This window comes from Kogia breviceps, chromosome 5 (genome assembly GCF_026419965.1).
Source record: "Kogia breviceps isolate mKogBre1 chromosome 5, mKogBre1 haplotype 1, whole genome shotgun sequence".
Classification (NCBI taxonomy): Eukaryota; Metazoa; Chordata; class Mammalia; order Artiodactyla; family Physeteridae; genus Kogia; species Kogia breviceps.
In genome coordinates this window covers 122,185,030-122,204,109 of record NC_081314.1, presented here as the reverse complement: position 1 = coordinate 122,204,109, position 19,080 = coordinate 122,185,030, and the positions used below count along the sequence as shown (strand labels likewise).

Sequence of the window (19,080 nt, the reverse complement as noted above, 5' to 3'; positions counted from 1 at the left end):
TGATTATTTCAGGCTGCAGGTACCATTTTGTACATTAAAGAGATACACTCTGTCTCTGCTGGCAGAGTCCCTAACTACTCTCAATATGCTTGGGTGAGAGGAGGTCAGAGGAAGAGCTCGGAGCAGGAGCTGAGTTCTGGTCCCACCAGCTGGAACGCCTTGTCTGAGTCGCCTCCCTTCTTGGGGCCTTGGTCTCCTCATCCATGAAGTGAGGAGATGGCTTGACACAAATAATGCCCCTGGTTTATGCCCTCCCATCCACCACTCCACCGTGCTCTTTGGCTCCTGTGTCTCATGCATACTTGATCCTTCCTAAGGCTTCTTTGGGGAAGAGTGGGAAGCTGTTTCACTAAGAAATCAATAGATTGTACCAACTTAAGGATTACATTTCAGAAATATTTGCATTGAAATGAATGCCTGGAAGGTGAAATTTCAGTAAGCATCTGTTTGTGTGTGGTAGGGAGGAGTACATTTTGTGGGGTGGTGTGAGAAGTGTGGTAGTCACCCAGATGTGCCACCCTGATTCTCTTTCAGAGAAAGACATGCTGCCTAGCTGCTGGGCACGTGGTCAGCACAGAGCCTCCTGCTGGCAGCCCTGTCAGGGTCAACCTCAGCTGAAGAGTGTGGCCCCTGCACCCAATGTCCCATCCTCCCCAGGTTACCTGTGTCCAGTGATGAAAAAAGGTGTGGAAGTATAAAGACCCAGACAGTTGGGCCACAAAGGGGACAGAAACAGGTAATCCCCTCTGCAGAGCTCCCTTCCAGGATACCTAAGGCTTTAGTTGGCCTCAATCATCACAGATCAGCTTCTCTCCACTTACCAATAATGGGGGTCTTGACTGTGCTCGGGGAGGGGGGTCTTGAGGAGGGGAGGTGCTGTAGAGAAAGACAAGGCACTGGGTAATCTATTTTCAAAAACCTCATTTGTTGCTGAGGTATGAGGAGACTCATTAAAAGGACCACAGCAAGAAACCGATAAAGCATGAATACAGGCATATATCAGTGTTTTCTGAGGAAACTAACTAAATAATATGTAGATCCCAAGAGACGATGATGTTTTAATGGCTGGGATTCATCTGGAAGGACTTCAGGAAACGTCAACCTCAGAATAGTCTCTGGCTGGTCTCCTGTCACCCCAAGTTTCTGTTTAGGACTCTCTCAGTGAAGATGCTCAGTTCCCATCAAGTGGCATACTACATTTATGGTCACAAACTTGGCTTCTAGATTGCTCCCAGATTTCAGTTTTCCTCCAGATTCTTACAGGAAACTTTGCAGGCTATGTTTGCCTTCTTGTCACCAGACACACTTCTGTCACACTAAAAACATGTACATTATTTTAGGACAACGTGAATAACATGACAGTTTGATTTCTTAGGTTTTACAGAGGACATCACATTATCTTTTCTTGTTGAAGAGCCAGAGATTATGGAACAGTGCAGAAGAAAATGCTCAGTGTCAGTGGGTGTTCCCCGAAGAGTCCACGAAAAGGTCACAGCTTGGTGTCAGAGGTCAGAAGAGATGTCACATGACTTCTTAATGAATGCAGGGTAGAATATTATTCCAAAGAAACACTGGCAATCAGAACAAGAGGTCTTTACTACTTTGGCAATTATCACTATTTAAGGAGGAGCCACTCTTGGTGATTACACTAGTATCATCCAAAAATGGAGCTTTTGAGCTTGCTCCAGTTTTTGATAAATTGATTCTTACTGAAGAGGACTAAAATCTCTTAGGAAGCATTCAGCGTCTTAACACATTATCTTCTCATCTAAAGGTGACTTGAACAAGTGTCTTAAGTGAAGGGCTGGAGGTCAGGAATTCTGAGACTGGAAATAGTCTAGTAGAAAAAGCATGGGTGATGGGGTAGGATTTAAACTTGAATCTCGCTTTGCCACCTCACTAGCTCTGAACCTGCAGCCATTTAAACTATCTCTCTTAGCCTCAGTTACTCAATCTGTAGAAGAAGGGTAACCACACTTGCCTTGCAGAGTCATTGTGATCTTTATTTTAGATCACATGTTCTATGCACCAGGACTTTTAGGCACACGAAACGTATTGACTTTTCTTACTGCTTGCCGATAATCTAGACCAAGTTCATGCTCCCTGAGAGGCAATTTTCTGATGCTTCTTGTGAGAAATTAATAATTAAATGGTCGTAACTTTTTCATCATTATGATTTACAAGAAAAGTACTTACCGACTGAAGTAACGTGGCATTCATAGTCTCATTTTGAGTGGGTAGATTCATAAAGATAGCGTGCTTTATTGCTATGACCTCAATACAGTCAGCTTCCTATTCTTTAATATGTTTTATGTTTGTATGCATTATGTTTTATGCATTATATTTTCAAATATAGAGTTAATATAAAATCTTCTATTACCTTTTAATTCCAGTTCCAGAGACCCATGTCTACTTTTTGATATTTGCCTCTTATCTATGATAAAAGTCATTGTATTCTTAAAGATGTTTTGTGCCACCTTGCAACTTTTGTATATTTAATTCTCAGACATGAATCTTCTGAGGAAAGTTGGTAAGAGTTGCACGATGAAGCACTTTACTATGGGGTACTCATCAAGAATATACTTAAACAGGGCTTCCCTGGTGGTGCAGTGGGTTAGACTCCGCCTGCCGATGAAGGGGACACGGGTTCATGCCCCGGTCCAGGAAGATCCCACATGCCGCGGAGAGGCTTGGCCCGTGAGCCATGGCCGCAATGAGTCTCCTGAAAAGCTTTAACAATTACATTGATTATGCGTGAAACATAATTTATTAGCTTGAACAATCACATGGAGAGCCTTTGTGGATGAAGCAATATAATGCAGGTACAGTGTAAGGGGTTATCATCTCCTTTTGAAAACCATGACCTGCTTATACACCTGTTAGCAATATAGTAAAGAACATTAAAGTCCATGGCTTTGGAGTCAGACTCGCATTCAAATGTTGGCTCCAAGACTCATTGCTTGTATAAATTTGGGGAAATTGCTTGCCATTTTAGAGTCTCAGCTTCCTCATCTGTTAAGATTGTATGTAACGCTAGTATTTCATAATGACGTTGTGAGGTGGTGATAGAATTAGTGTAGGGCGCAGAGTATACACCCTGACACATAGTAGTTGTTCAATTCATAACTATAGTAATTACCAGTTTCCTCATCTTTAAAACTGGATGATAATACCACTATGATAGTGTTATTGTAAGAACAAAATGGCAGGTGACATCTGGGTGCTATGAGAACACAGGGGAGAATAAATCCCTGGAGGAGAAGACTTCCTAGAGCATTGAGGTGTCATCTGAAATGTGAAGAATGTGTAGTGTTAGCCAAGCAAGAAGAGTGGAGGAAATATGTCTTAAATGAAATGACCAAGCTTGAGTAACATTTTCTTTATAATTTTATCACACTAGATATATCATCCCTGGTAGTATATGCTCAGCATTGAACCTCTCCAGCATACCCTGGTCCTTCTAAGACCAGCATTAACAGAGAACTTCAGACACACTAGATAAGTCAGTAAACATTTGTTGATTCCTATACAGTATGTCCATATATTATTATTTTCCCCACATTAAAGACAGAGGAATGCATCCTCTGAGAGGGTAATCATTCAGCCAACCAAGAATCCTGCTTCAAGCCACTGAAGGCTGAGACCACCCGAGATCATAAAGAACTCTCACAAATCAATAAGAGGACAAATAATTCAGTTTAAAAATATGTTTTTAAAATCCTATTTAAAAAGGATTTGAATAGCCATGCAAAGAAGCTGTGCAAATTGCCAAGAAGCACATGAAAAATGCTCAACATCATTACCCATTAGGGAAATGCAAGTGAAAACCACAATAAGACACCACTCCACATCCACTAGGATGGCTACAATCAACAAAAAAGAAAGAAGATGAGAGGAATGAAGTGAGGGAGGGAGGGAGACAAGGATGGAGGGACAGAGAGAGGGAGGAAGGAAGGGAGGGAGGAAAGAAGGAAAACAAAAGAAGAAAGAAGAAAATTGGAACCTTCATACATTGCTTGTTCAAAAGTAAAATCACACAGCCACTATGGAAATAATTTAGAAGTTCTTCAAAAAGTTAAACATAGAGATACCATGTTTAACTTTACTATGACCCAGTAATTTCATTTCTAGGTATATATCCAAGAGAAATGAAAACATATATCCCCACAGAAACATGTACATGAATGTTCATACCAGCATTATTAATAATAGCCAAAAAGAGGAAATTGCCCAAATATTTATCTACTGATGAAAATATGGTATATCCATACAGCAGAAAATTATTCAGCAATAAAAATGAATAAATTACTAATACATGCTACAACAGGGATAAACCTTGAAAACATCATACTAAATGAAAGAAGGCGATCACCAAAGATCACATATTGTGTGATTCTGTTACTGAGTCCAAGCAGGACAGGCCAGTAAATTGAGAGATGAGTTGCTGGGACAAGGAACAGTGACTTTATTCAGAAACCAGCAGACCAAGAAGATGGTGGACTGGTGTCCCAAAGAACCATCTTGTTCAGGTTTGGATGCTGTTTTCTTTTACAGAACAAAGAGGGAGAGGTGAGGAGGTAAAGCAAAAAAAGGTGATAAGTTGCAAATATTTCCTGGTTCTGGCCTGACTCCAGAGGGGATTTGTTAATGTCTTCTTTCCTGCAGCCATTCACAGGTGGGCCTGGTCAGGATGTTTCCTGTGACCTCAAACAAAGGTATTTTATATTATTATTATTATTATTTTTTTAATGGACGCATTGGATCGTCATTGCTGCATGTGGGTTTTCTTTACTTGCGTGGAGCAGGGGTTACTCTTTGTTGCAGTGCGTGGGTTTCTCACTGCAGTGGCTTCCCTTGTTGTGGATCACGGGCTCTAGGCACATTGGCTTCAGTAGTTGTGGCACACGGACTCAGTAGTTGTGGCTCGTGAGCTCTAGAGCACGGGCTCTAGAACGCAGGCTCAGTAATTGTGGCACATGGGCTTAGTTGCTCCGCAGCATGTGGGATCTTCCTGGACCAGGGCTTGAACCCTTGTCCCCTCCATTGGCAGGCAGACTCTCAACCACTGCAGCAGCAGGGAAGTCCCAACAAAGGTATTTTAGCTTAACGCTCAAGCATGGAAAGCAGGGTCCCCACAAATGGTCCATTATGTGTACTTTAAGCTGCAGGCAACATCCTTTTAGTGACTAACTTGTAGCAAAAGGAATAGAATACAAAGGTTAAAGGAAAAGAAGCAGATCCAATATGGAATCAGGTTTATTCTTCCCTATTACAATTCTATTTATGTGAAAGTCCAGAATATGCAACTCTATAATGCCAGAATATAGATCGGAGTGCCTAGGCTGTGGGATGGATCACACTCAGGTATAACTGACTTGAGCTGAGGATGGGCATCTGCTGGAGAATGACTCCTAACTGGCAAAGGATTTCTGGGGCTAATGAAAATGTTCTAAACTTAGATTGTGGTGATGGTTACTCAACTCTCTGAATATATTAAAACCATTTAATTTGGTGAATTTTATGATATGTGAATTACATCTCAGTAAAAATGTTTTTAAAAAACCAAAACCATATAGGGGCCCATGCAGACTTATCAAAAGATGGTGGAAACTCCAAAACTCATTGCACTTCTGAGATCCTTTTGATATTTATTGACATTATGATATTTACTGATATTTTAAGAAATGTATGTATGCATGAATTCAAAACCTCCTGATGTAAAAATCAAACTACTTTTTTGATTTAAGTGAAACTGCATTGAGGAAACTCAAAATTAAGTTTGTTAAAGTAATATGACACCACTGAAGAGTTATTTGACTTTCTCCATTTATCATGTTAAATTTTTATAACATCTTCGGAATTGTTCTTTAGGTATGTAAAGTTGTGGTACTGTTTTGCTGGACAATATTTAAGTATTAAGGCATCATACCCAACAATTACAGTAATATATGGATATCCCGTTCTTCTAACTGATGGTAATAGATAAACCTCCATTACCATAATAAGATTGTTTCATAATGATTTTAATGCACCAGCTGGACACAGAAAACAACTTTGATTTCTTGTCCACTGTCCTATTCGGCCTGGCCTGAAAACTTGTTTTTGCTTGCCACTTGGATGATAACTTGAGAATTCCATACAAAAACTCATCCAATCACTTTTAGTTACAAATATAATCTCATTTTATCAACTCAAATGTCTAGTGCAGGGTCAGACTCAAAGTTCTAGATTCAAGCCTAGTTACTGCTTATTCCGTCTTACAGCTCAAGGCTGTATTGTGCCTGGACACCTGTAGCAGGGAAGGGGTGGGCAGATGCCTTCCCCACTTCAGCTTACTCATTAGCCATGGTTTCTGATCCCTCCCAGATCAGACTGAGGAATGTGGATCAGAGACCTGGAGGGGGAATTTGAAATCACTCAGCCAAGAAGGCATGAAGGGACTGACATTCTACTCACATTCTTCTCACCAACCCACGTGCCTTGGCATGGACTGTGTCCATTGGGAAGAAGAGGCACCCTTCACATCTGCAGATGATCACCATCCATTCACAATACTTTCATCCATGGGTGGGACTGCATCTCCTTCAAGACAGTACCATTTACTATTCTTTTTAAACTAGGAAATGTTCCTTCACTTTTCTCCCTCATTTTCTCTCTTTCTCCCTTCTCCCCTTGCTCTTTATTTCTAACCTTTTATTTCCATCTAATATGTGTACTTAGTTTAAAAAGTCAAGTGATATTCTTTTAACTAAAACTATTTCTAGAATTTTTTCAATTTTATGAATTTTCTGTTTACTGCCTTCTAAAAAAAAATTAGGATTTAGTAGTCTTATGTCAATGCCAGGCTGTGTACTTCCATTTCCCCCATCTTTCCATGACAGTTACAGCATACTTTTAAAAATCAACATTGGATGTTTGCATAGTCAAGTTTAAGTTAAATTTTTCTTCACTTTAAGACTTGTGGTTATATACCAGTATATATACTGTATATATAGTTACACATCCTTACTTGGGTAACTTTTAGTTTTTCCTAGGTTTAACAATTGCCCCATTTACTTGCTTGAATCTGTCATTAATGTACCATATTCTGTCCAATTGAGTTCTAAACTCTTATGAATGCAACTGGGCATACTGGTTTTATGGTTTTCTTGGTGAAACCCCTCCTAGAAGCCTCCGTTTTCCCATTCTGATATGTATTGATCACTCTGTTATTCTCAGCACAGTTATTTTCCTGGGACTTTCCTTTAACTTCATCTCAGGAATTCCCTTAGCTCTTCTCTCTCACTGGATCCCATTTCCTGAATAATTTGTCTTCCTTGATCTGTGCCGTTGATTTGGAGCACATATACCTGTATCCTCCCAAGAAAGTGATTGTGTCTGGGCTCTATGGGGTGGGGAGGTGTGTGTGGAGGGGGAGAATAGATAATTATTTTTAAATTTTGTTGTGTGTCTGAACATGTCTTTATTCCATCTCATACTTGATTGGTAATTTGGTTGGGTGTAGAGTTCTATGTTTTAAATCATCTTCCCTTAAAATTGTGAAAATTTTGCTCATTAACTTCTAGCTTCCAGGGTGGCTATTGGGAAGTCCAAGACCATTTTGATGCTGATACTTCTCTTCAAGCTTTTAAAATACTCCCTTTGTCTCAGGTTTTCCTGATAAGGGTCCTTTTCATTCATTATATTGTATATGCACAAATTCTAAAGAATTTGTATTCCGGACATTTAAGTGCTCACTATATGCAGGTACTATTTTAGCATTCACGTAAGGAGTTCTATTACATTTTCTTTTATTATTTCCTACCCTCCATTTTCTATTTTCTCAGTTTCTAGAGAAATCCAGGTTTATGGATTGCAAGTGTCTTCTCTCAGACTAGTAAATTCTGCTAAAACTAGTCTTCCATTCTCCTGCCAAGTAGGATATAAGTCTGGCAGCTTCAATCTGGGACTTCCGGGAGAAGGGAGGAGAAAGTGTGGCCCAGGAACATCACCATTTAGAATGCAGATGATCACTTAATGCCTTCACTTTCAGTGTTGGCCTCCCTTCTGTGCTCTGTGTGTCTGATGTCCACCAATCCAGAGCCTCACTTTGATGGGACTGTTGATGATAACCTCATTTCTTCTGCAGTCAGGAGGGACAGCTGATCAGCTGTGTAAATGAGAAAAGGCAATCAGGGGATACAACTATTCCCTACAAGTTTTCAATCAATTCATCTGGGGTTAGCCTCCTTCCCACCTCCTCTTTCTGAGCTGCCTGATGCTTCTGGTCCCTGAGTCTTTAGGGCTCTGTTGTTGCTCTTGGCTTCTCTCCATCAGGGGTGTAAATTTCCAGAAAAGTCAAATCTCTTTGAGTTATCACTTGCGCATGACTCATCTGCTTTTATACCTGCTCTTCTCTTGGATTTTGTCCTTCAGGGGCTTTTGGGAGATAAGCGTATGTGTTCAATCTGCCACATTTAATTAAAGTCTGTTTCATTGTTTCTTTCAGACAATTTGCCCTTTGGTCAAAATATTTTCTCTTCTGCTCACTTTATTCCTCCCAGCCTCCAATGACACCAAAGCAGTGGCTGTAGTCTGCTACAGAGCTGGAAAGTGGATGGGAAAGTCATAGCAGGACTGGTTTTCAAGATGACAAGGCATGAGGGAGAAACTGAGGTAGGTGGCCTGAATTCAGGGACATCCATCCATGCTCAGCCTAGGCTGCAGGCATGGATCAGACTCAGGGGATACTGGCCTGGGCTGAGGATGGGCAGCTACTGGTTTCCAGTTGCTCTAGTTTCCTGGGGAAGAAAAGGCAGGCCTATAGGGATCATCTGGATTTGGTCACAGGAGCTTCTCAGATACCCAAGTGAATCCAGAGGCCATCATTGTCACTAGCTCCCAGTTTCACCACCAGTGGACATGCAGTCAAGACACCTAAAAAAACAAAAGATAAGACTGGTCTCCAGAGCTCTCTGCTGCATTCCTGTCACCGCTCCAGGATTTGCTAGGTGTGGGCCTCACCCCAGAAAGTTTGCTTAACTCTCTGAGCCTGTTTTTTTCAACTGTAAAATAGGATCATTAGGCATATCTTCCTCCCAGGGTTGTTGTAAAGATTAAATCTGTTAATACACATAAAAGGCTTAAAATAGTTTCAAGTACTTAGTAATGACCCAATTAAAAAAAAAAAATGGTGTGTAAGGGAGGGTGTTTGTTCAATCGTGCTTCATTTTGGACACATAGTAAGTACTCAACAAACAGTTATTGACCAGATGAGTAAAATATATCTGGAGACAATCATATGGGACTATCTTTGTCTCTGACTTTTATGGTCAGTTTCTATGCTTGACAACAGAACTTTCAAAGAACTCTTTTCATAGTTGCTTTTAGTTGGAATAATTAGCCTCATAACACTGCAATTGAAGAGACATACACTTTCAAGTAAGTCATTTCCAGTCACACCACCAGATAGAGAAATCATGACTGATTAACCAAGAGCTACACTTTGTTTGGTCCACTACCAACCCTGCCCCAGGAACATGGGCACAGTCTTCCAGGACTCTGAATGATCAGCAAGGAACCAAATGGCTGGTAATTTCTAATTTATAAACACTGCTTGACGTAAGCAGTGGGCATTCTGCCACACTGCAATGGCCTGAAACGGCCGAACCACTTTTCAGTGCACTAAAAGCAATTTCAAGGGACTTAATGACTCTTTCCCCACCTCTCTGCTGGGGTCCATAGACATCATTGGATGGAGATGCCTTCGAGTGGCCTCAGGATAAGGAGTTCAGGTTACCACTTGAGGGGGTTTCCAGCTGAACAGTGAGTGTATTGTGAAGGTCCCAGCTATCAAAGTATAAAGAGGGAAATAATAACAGTTAAACCTTTAAGATGTGTACATTTCTCTTTGGGTTTTCAAAATGGATCTCCACTTGGCAAGAATTTTTTTGGCAAAGTAGTCAGAAATTGGCATTCTTTGGTACACATTGAGATCTTGATTAAAATGAGTCTCTGGGTACAAAGATGAAAACAAAGAGAAGCAACTAGTACTACTAGGGGAGGGGGGTGGAATCCTGTTAATAAACAAAGTGTTCCAGTAAGACAGATAATGAACTAGCTTAAGTTAAACACAATTTTTATTGTTCAAAACAAGGAAAACTTTTCTCTTGCTCATAGCATGGGAAGACTATACATGAGTAGTGGAAAGAACTGAGATCATTCTTCGTGGCAAAAGAATGTTCTCTGGTTGCTGTGACCCCCTAGAAGTATCACCCCTGGAATCACCTCTGCAGTTCCATTCTGTTCTCAGGGGCTTATGCAGGACCTGTATTCTCTCTCACTTTCAGTTTACTTGGCAGATACAGTCACGACCCTGACCGCTGCTAACTGAGCCCGGTGGGATGCTCCTCTACCTGTCAGATGCCCTCTCTCTGGCTACTCCAAAGTCATTGCTCATCTCCTGTCATCATCCACTTTTGCGGCAGCTACACAAATGTCCCACTACAGGGCAGCCATCCTCCCTCTGTGACCTGAGCCCAGGTTGCTACACTCACATGAGCCATCCTTGGACCTTGCCAGCATCTCATGCTGTGGCCATATGATACTGGTTGTGATTTCTCCACACCTGGTTTTCAATACATGGGCAGAAATCACTACCCTTTCTGTAGAACTTTACCTCCTCTTCTCTCTTCTCCATTACCTTAGACCAAGCCAGATTAGAAACACCATGCAGGTGCTATGGCCTCCTCCTGCTTCTCTGGCAAATGAATTATTGGATATTCAAGGCACCTGCAACCTTGTCTGGGTCTGGAAGGGCATTGAATGAAAGGCAGACACCCAGACATCCCTTAGCAACTCTGAATGCCATTAGACTGGTGTCCTTCCTCCAGCAAGGTGCCTTCGATCAAGGGCTCATCATCATTTGTCTAGACAAGATCCTGATCTGTTTAATGAATCTAGTCTTACAAGAACCTCAGGCCAAGCAAGAGCACCACCCCAGGACCAACCTTAAAAAATGTGTGCTCAAGAACCCAAACAGAGTTTCTGGACCATGCTTTGTCTGGACAGTATGATGGTATGATACAGGACTACGTACTGGTGGAATGTCCCTGAAGATGATTAGAGATACGCAGTAATTTATGGGGTCCACTGCTGATTACCATTGACTTGTTCTCCACTTTTTTATGTTTATGGTAGAAACAACTTCTCTGGGAAAGGAAAGAATTTGCCTGGTTCTTCACATCTGTAATTTTCTGACATTTAAAATCTAGATTAATATTTACTGTGTTCCTGGTCTACTCGACCCTATGTAAATAGACACCAAGACCTCTGACTTTGAAGGAAGTAGGAAATTCCTTCTCAGCACTTATGTCTTCAGGAAATAACACTGACCAAAGTCAATCACCTAACTCTGGAGCAAGCCTTTCAATGATAAGACCTCCTTTGGTCACCTAGACTGCCTCTTCTTGGAAGAGTTCAAAACAGACTTATAAACTCAGGTTTCAAGGGATCAGGTCAATGGCTTGGTGTATTTCACCACCCCATAAGATAAATTAGAAGCACCCAACAAAGAAAATATCATGTCTATCAAGATGGACTATGCAGGACATTGGGATTACTCCAATTCCAGAAATTTTCTGTCCCTACATCTTCTAGCTATGCTGAATGAAATGACTCAGTAAAAACAACTGATCTTAGGCTTTTTAAATGAAACTGATCTGCTCACTCAACATGGTTCAGAGATCATAGAATGCAACTATGACCATCAGACTCCTCTCAGATATTTGGCTATCACCCTTAGGCTTTCCTACTTGACCTGCTACGCTCAGCTCTTTAATCTTCCAGTACTTTTCATCTCCCCAATCCTGGCTTTAAGGTCTCTTGCTATTTTAGCACGCCATTGGAACTTCTTTAATTTTTTTTTTTTTTTAACCTCAAGCTCTTGCTAAACTCTTGGGATTTCAGCAGGGATATTTCTCTGCAAGTTTTGGCTTCGCAGGGCACCAACCTTCACTCCCACACTGCCATCATGGCCAGGTCAGCTCCCTTAAGCTCCTGTCTTCTTGTTAGAAGAGGATGATTATACATTGACTGCCTAAAGAGACATTGTAATATAAAATGTCTTAAATTTTAAACTTCTTGCTCTACCTATATCCCCCCACCTCCCTACTCAAGCACACAATGCTGTAAGCTAACCTCACTTCATTTTTCGGAGACTTCATTCAGATGTCCTATTATAGTCTTTCGTCTGTACATCCACAGCCATGTCCTCGTGCTATTGATGTGAAATTAAGCAAGCCACTGATACATACAAACATGCTCACAAAACATATCACTCGGTCTTTTATCCCTAATTCCTGCTTACAACTGTATTGTCTTTGCTGTATCTTTTTTTTTTTTTTTTTGCGGTATGCGGACCTCTCACTGTTGTGGCCTCTCCCATTGCAGAGCGCAGGCTCAGTGGCCATGGCTCACGGGCCCAGCCGCTGCACGGCATGTGGGATCTTCCCAGACCGGGGCACGAACCCGTGTCCCCTGCATTGGCAGGCAGATTCTCAACCACTGTGCCACCAGGGAAGCCCTGTCTTTGCTGTATCTTGATGATAGGATTCTTGGCCACCATTTTTCCTTGGGTTCAGTTAATTAAGTCACTAGTTCCAGTCTCTGCCATTTTCTCTCTACTGACCACCTAGCCATCTTTACACAGCACTGAATTCTGAAATAATCCTAGGAGCTAACACTGAAAAAGAAGTGCTTGCTCTGAAGGACGGAACCAAGACAGGTAAGGCAAAGTTACAGTGAGAGAAATGGTATGGTAATAAAAGGAAAATCTAGCTATGTGGGGTATCTTGCAATGAGCTGGCTGCCACAGAAGTGATGAACTGAACACGAGTAAGTATATTTAAGTCAAGGAGGAATGACTAACACGATAAGACATTCTTTGGAAAGAGGTATATGAGAGAGCACCAAAGAGTCTTTCCACCTTTAATATTATATAAGAACAAGACATTAAATACAGTTAAATATTTAAGTGTAACTGGACATTAAACTCAGTTTTGTATGAAGCATCAAAGGCTGAGAGTAAACATACCCAAGGGAGGTGAGGGGGACAGACTCCCCTGAAAAGGACATGCTAAGTGTGTGAAACTGATTCTGCCAGCATAGGGAATTGCCATAGCAGCCAGGAAAAGAGAACTGTTGACGAGGAAGGGGTAATCAGTGTTCTGCTTCACCTCCTCAAGCCAAGTCTGAGCTTTGAGTGAATAGCTTGATTCGTATTCCTGGAACTGGAGGGAGGCATAGGAATAAGGAAGGAGGCCAGATACAAACGTAAGAAATTTAAAGGCAACAGGAGTAACTAAAGCTGCCCACTGGGTGGCAGAGCAAAAGGGGTCCTGGGAAGGAGTTGGGACTTTGCCCAGTAGGCTCAGTTTCCCCGTGGGATACATGGAGCTGGCCTTGAGCCATTCTGAAGGAATCTTAACCAAGAGGGCTGCTTAAAGGGCAACAAGACCCTAAAAAAGAGAATCTATGTGTGATGAAGTGCTATGGTCCCAGGGACTGAGAGAGGGAATGGGAAGCTGACAGTTGAACGAAGCATCCAAGTATCCATCAATAGCCAAGGAATACACTCCGCCATAAGTGGAGGCCCTTTGTGTGTTTTGAGGACATATGGAATAGATTGCCTGGACTGATAGAGAGTTTAGGGAAATATCATTGGAGCGTTATATTAGGACCACACTTTGAAGGGCCCTAACTGCCCACCTAAATCCTACAGTACAAACGAGTAAGTGGAATTCAGCATTGTTATTGGACTGAGAAAGGTCATGGTGTCTAATAATTGGGAAATATATTCTTCCATGGGCCCACTCATTTCCCTATTATGGGCCAGATTTTCCCCAAATCAAACTGAACTAATTTCTGTTGAGGTCTACTCTTTGACATTCTTTCCTTTATCCTTATACTCAGCTTTCTCCCTTCTAAATTTTTTGTTTGTTCAAATACAATGAAGTCATATTTAATATTGTCTTCACTGTTCTATGCTAGTATTTCTTCACCTGCTAAAATCACACCTACTTTCTACTATTATTATCAATTTTATCAGACATTCCTTATTCCATCTCTCATCCACCAAACCCAAACTTTCTATCTGATGTTTTCCTCACTTTCTGAGAACTGCATCTCCTTACATCATCAAATCACTTTCCTTGAGACTTTGCAAACTCAACTCAAAGCTCAATTCTTCTGTGATGCATACAAGACTTTTGCAGAATCATAGACATTCTCCTAAAGGAAAAATCCTAAATTAAAATGATTGAAAATTATATTCATCCCCCAAAATTTCACTGTGACCCACCTCACTCCCACCTTCTATTTTATTCTTACGTAGCCTGGGGTCTTCTTTGAACCAGGGCCGTGTTTTTAAGGAGATGTAGAGTTTACCCAAGTAAATGTCTCACTATTTAAAATTGCTAATGATAACAGTAATTAAATAGATTAAATGCTTTTGGCAACTTTCTAGCTCTGAAAGTGTTTCTTAACAATAACTATTGATGATACTAATCGATAAGCATGAAAAGAATGAGCGACTTCTATATCTGTAAAACTATTTTTCAGTACCCATTACTATGGTCTCTTGAGACTACTTTGCATACTTTCATTTGTTTACTTGATGTTAAATCCTGGAACTGCTTTTGTGGGACACATATAAGGAAAGCGTCTCTGGTCTCTGAAGTCTTTCCTGCTTCATCAAAATTCATTAGAGAAGAAAAGAGACTATTTTGGCAAATATCCATAGTACTTCGCTGCAGTGTTTGCATTTTATTAAACTAACTCATTTAAAATAAAAACTCATATTTTATACAGTACTATTTGATTCCTTTATTTTACATAGTGGCACTACTTAAGTGTAGTTTTAAAATAAGCCTATAGAGAAGGGCTTTATTTTTGCTTTTTCGTTGTAACTGTTGAGGATATATGTATGTATGTATGTGTGTGTATTTTAAGAATTCCTTTAGGTTTATTCAACTTCTTTCATTTTCTTTCGTTTGTGTAACTTAAAAATCAATAATCATTTTCTTCCTTCATGTTAAATAGTTCAGATAAAATGCAAAAGCAAGAAATTGCACCTGATACTTGGAAGTTGCTGTTTCTGACAGCATTTCATCTTTCTTCATGCCCATATTGGCTTTTCTCCCAGCCCATCCATTGCTTAATGTAAGTGTTATAAATTGCTCTAAAGTGCCATAAAGCATAATAAACATAAATCAATATTTCTTGGTTAAAAACTTAGAAATGCTGATCCAGCCCAGATTAGTTATAGATGTCTTGAACCCATCCTGTTCCTTGGTTATTTTATTTTACCAGAAGCCACTTCTGGGCTCAAGAATGCCTCTCTTTTTGTTTTCCTCTCTGACCTTAGTCACACAGACACTTTCAGTGACACATCAGGACAGATTGTGGGGAAGTTATCATTCAGCAGCCTTAGAAAAGCCCCATTCTTTTTCCTTCTGGCCTCTGATCCTGGCAACTTTGGAAGTGACGTGACAGTCTCAGACAAATTTAGACCACAGGCCAGCAATATGTCAAGCTTGTCTGAGGCAAATTCCAGTTTGTCATGGGAAAAACAAAAATGTTCATTTTCTTCTGAGATTCCATGAATTAAGCCAAAGCCCACTTCTTTCCTTCTGGCTTGCAAATGTAGCGTCTGATTTAAATGGAACACCTGCAGGCTGCTTCATGACAAAACTGACTCGATTGAATTTCCTCTCTCCTTGGCATTTTTTAATATGATTATATACTGTACCCTTGGATATAAAAGCACATCCTGATCCTGGAAATGACAGCTTGCCCCTACAGCCAACTGATGCTATTTATGTGGCATTGCTGTTATTTATTCTCATCTCAAAGGGAATGATTGAATGGTTTTGCGGTTTCTCCCAAGAAACTGTGGAGCTATATAGTACGAAATCTGCAAGCTCAGGTGATCATCTTTCTTGAGGAGATTTTCACAGGAAGCTCTTTGGAAATTGCATGAAAATGTTGGTAGGACATTAGACAAAGTGGTTTTATTAGGCTTATTGACTGAAAGCTCACTTTTCATGCAAATTGTGACCCAGTGTGCTTAGTGGAGAGACTGTCTCCTCCTCCAGACCTCATCCCCCTCCAGCCAAAAGCAATGCTCTTTCCACCCACTCCCAGGATAGCTGAAAGCAGGTATGTGTATCATGGGAAAGAGAGTAGGGAGAATTAGATGGACTTTCCACTTGCCCCAGTCTGAAAATCTGCCATTAGCCTTTCATTCCTTTGGATTCTGAAAACTGTTTGATCAATAGAAAAAGAAATATAAATGACCTCTAAATATATAAAAAGATGCCAAACTGGTCTCATAATAAGGGCAATATAAATTAAAAATATACTCACCATTTTTTACTAATGAGATTAGCAATACTAAAATTTAACACATTTTTTTTGTTGACCCTTTGAACAAACAGAAATCCTCATAACATTGTTCGTGGGTGCCATCCTGATGGAGGAGAATTAGGAAGAGCTATCAAACTTATAAGTGCAATTACCCATTGGTTTTAGCAATCCCAATCTTGGGAACTGATCCTTCGGTAAAAATTGCACATATGAATGAAAAATATATACAGTTATACATTGAAAAACTCTAAATATCACAACTTCAAAACAACTCAAGTTCCATCAATAAGGGACTGGTTAAACTAACTATGAGATGTTCACACAATGGAATATTATACAGCAGTATAAGAGAATGGGGAAGCTCATTATATACTGATATGGAAATATCTCTAGCTTGTATTTTTTCTTTTTTTTTAAACATCTTTATTAGAGTATAATTGCTTTACAATGGTGTGTCAGTTTCTGCTTTATTAGAAAATAATATGGAACGTTTCACGAATTTGTGTGTCATCCTTGCGCAGGGGCCTTGCTAATCTTCTCTGTATCGTTCCAATTTTAGTATATGTGCTGCTGAAGTGAGCACTAGGTTGTATCTTTAAATGGATAAATGAAGACACAGAGCAGTTCATATATAGCAATATATGTTTATATGGAAAAAGGGAATAAGAATTCATCTTTATTCTTGCTTGGTATTTGCATAAAGATATACTGAAAGGATACTTAAGAAATTAATAACAGTGGTTACCTGTGGAAAGGAAAAAGATGGATGGGATCAGGGAAAGGAATAAGAATTATCAGTGTTTACTGCTTTTATTTTTGAACGATGTGTAACCTACTAAATTTTTTTAGAGACAGTATATTTATGTATTTAAGTATTTATTTTGTAAAGCATTTTTTATTGTGGTAAAATATATACAGCTTAAAATCTGCCACTTTCACTCTTTTTAAGCAGACAATTCAGTGGCATTAATTATATTCACAATATTGTGCAACCCTCAGTATTGTCAACTTCCAGAACATTTTCATCACTCCAAACAGAAACTCTTAACAATTAAGCAGTAACTTTCCATTCTCCCCTCCCCCAGCCTCTAGTTACCTCAAGTCTTCTTTCTGGCTCTATGACTGCCTATTCTAGAAATTTCATATCAGTGGAATCGTATAATATTTGTCTTTTTGTGTCCAGTTTATTTCACTTAGCCTGATGTCTTCAAGGTGTATGCATGTTGTACCATGTATCAGAACTTCACTTCTTTTTATGACTGAATAATATTCCACTATATGCATAAAACACATTTTCTTATCCATTCATCTGTTGATGGACACTAAGGTTGTTTCTTCCATTTGTCTATTATGATTAATGCTGTAATGAACATTAGGGTAAAAATATCTGTTTGAGTCCTTGTTTTCAACTCTTTTGGCTATACACCTAGGAGTGGAATTGTTAAGTCATTTGGTAATGCTGAGTTTAACTTTTCAAGAAACCACCAAACTGTTTTCCAGCGTGGCTGCACTCTTCACATTCCACCATCATCGTACATGGATTCCAATTTCTCTACACTGTCACTAACACTTGTTATTTTCCATTATTTTGATTGTAGCCATGGTAGTGAGTGTGAAATTGCATCTCAATGTGGTTTGACCTGCTCAAAAATTTTAAATTAATGAGAAGACTGTCATAAATATCTTTTATTAAACTATAATACCTGTGAAAAAATACTACAATTCTGTTATTAAATCAAAAAGTCAGTTGACAGCTTGCAGACATCAGGTTGTTAAGGGCCTGCGACTGGGGAGGTCCTATCTTCTGAGTGTACATAAAAGCCACCTACAACCATGGTTATTAATATCACATGTCTACCAGAAGCTAACTGCTTTACGTCATTGTTCTTTCCTCACATTCCTGTGAGATAGATATTTTTAATCCACTTTTTATAGATGAGGAAGCTGAGGGTCTTCTAGGATAAAGAACATAGCCAAAGTCAGACCTCTAGTAAATTGAAATGCCAGGATTCAAACCAATGTCTGCTTGACCTCCAGTCCTGAGCGCTTTCTGCCATAACAAGGCTTCAGAGGGAGGGAAATGACCAGGAAGGGACAGAAGACAATCAGATGACATTTTACTTACTTCCAATCTTGCATGAGTTGGCTGTCATTTAAATGGTTTTCTTGTCCAGGATTTATTCCATTAAGCCTAAGTCTTTCCTTTTCTTTCTTTCTTACCATGGTGTGTGCCCTAACTTGTGTCATTTTCTCTGAAATCTCAGATCCACAAACACTTTGCCAAAGACCACATGGCTTCCTGTTAGCCTGGCACCTGAGGGCCTCTCCTTTCTCTGTGATGTGTGAATGCCCCAGGCTTCAGACCACAATTTCAAATACACTTCCAGCTAAGTGGCAGTTCCTCTACAGAAAGGAATGAGGTACAAGGCAGAAGAGATAGGCTGAACTCCAAGCTAGTCTGAACTGGGTCCTAGCAGAAGGAGAGTGCACCCAATGGCCAACTCATTCCATCCATGTACTGACAGGTGGAATGAATTGCCAGCCCCTTCCATGGATATTACATTCTGCTTCGGGCACAGTGTCTTCATCTGTGAACAGCTGCTGCCAAATGCTGCTTGGAAATGGCCTGCCTGCCCGCCCCCGCCCGCACGAAAGAGAGTCTGCTATAGAGCAAAC

At 40.2% G+C, this 19,080-nt stretch overlaps 1 non-coding gene across 1 annotated transcript; it reads right to left on the bottom strand.

The window, feature by feature from the left end:
* Positions 1 to 16,880: 16,880 nt before the first annotated feature.
* LOC131757902 (U6 spliceosomal RNA) lies at positions 16,881 to 16,987 on the bottom strand. The gene has a single exon (XR_009336050.1). It is a non-coding gene; the product is annotated as a U6 spliceosomal RNA (small nuclear RNA).
* Between the last annotated feature and the right edge of the window lie 2,093 nt (positions 16,988 to 19,080).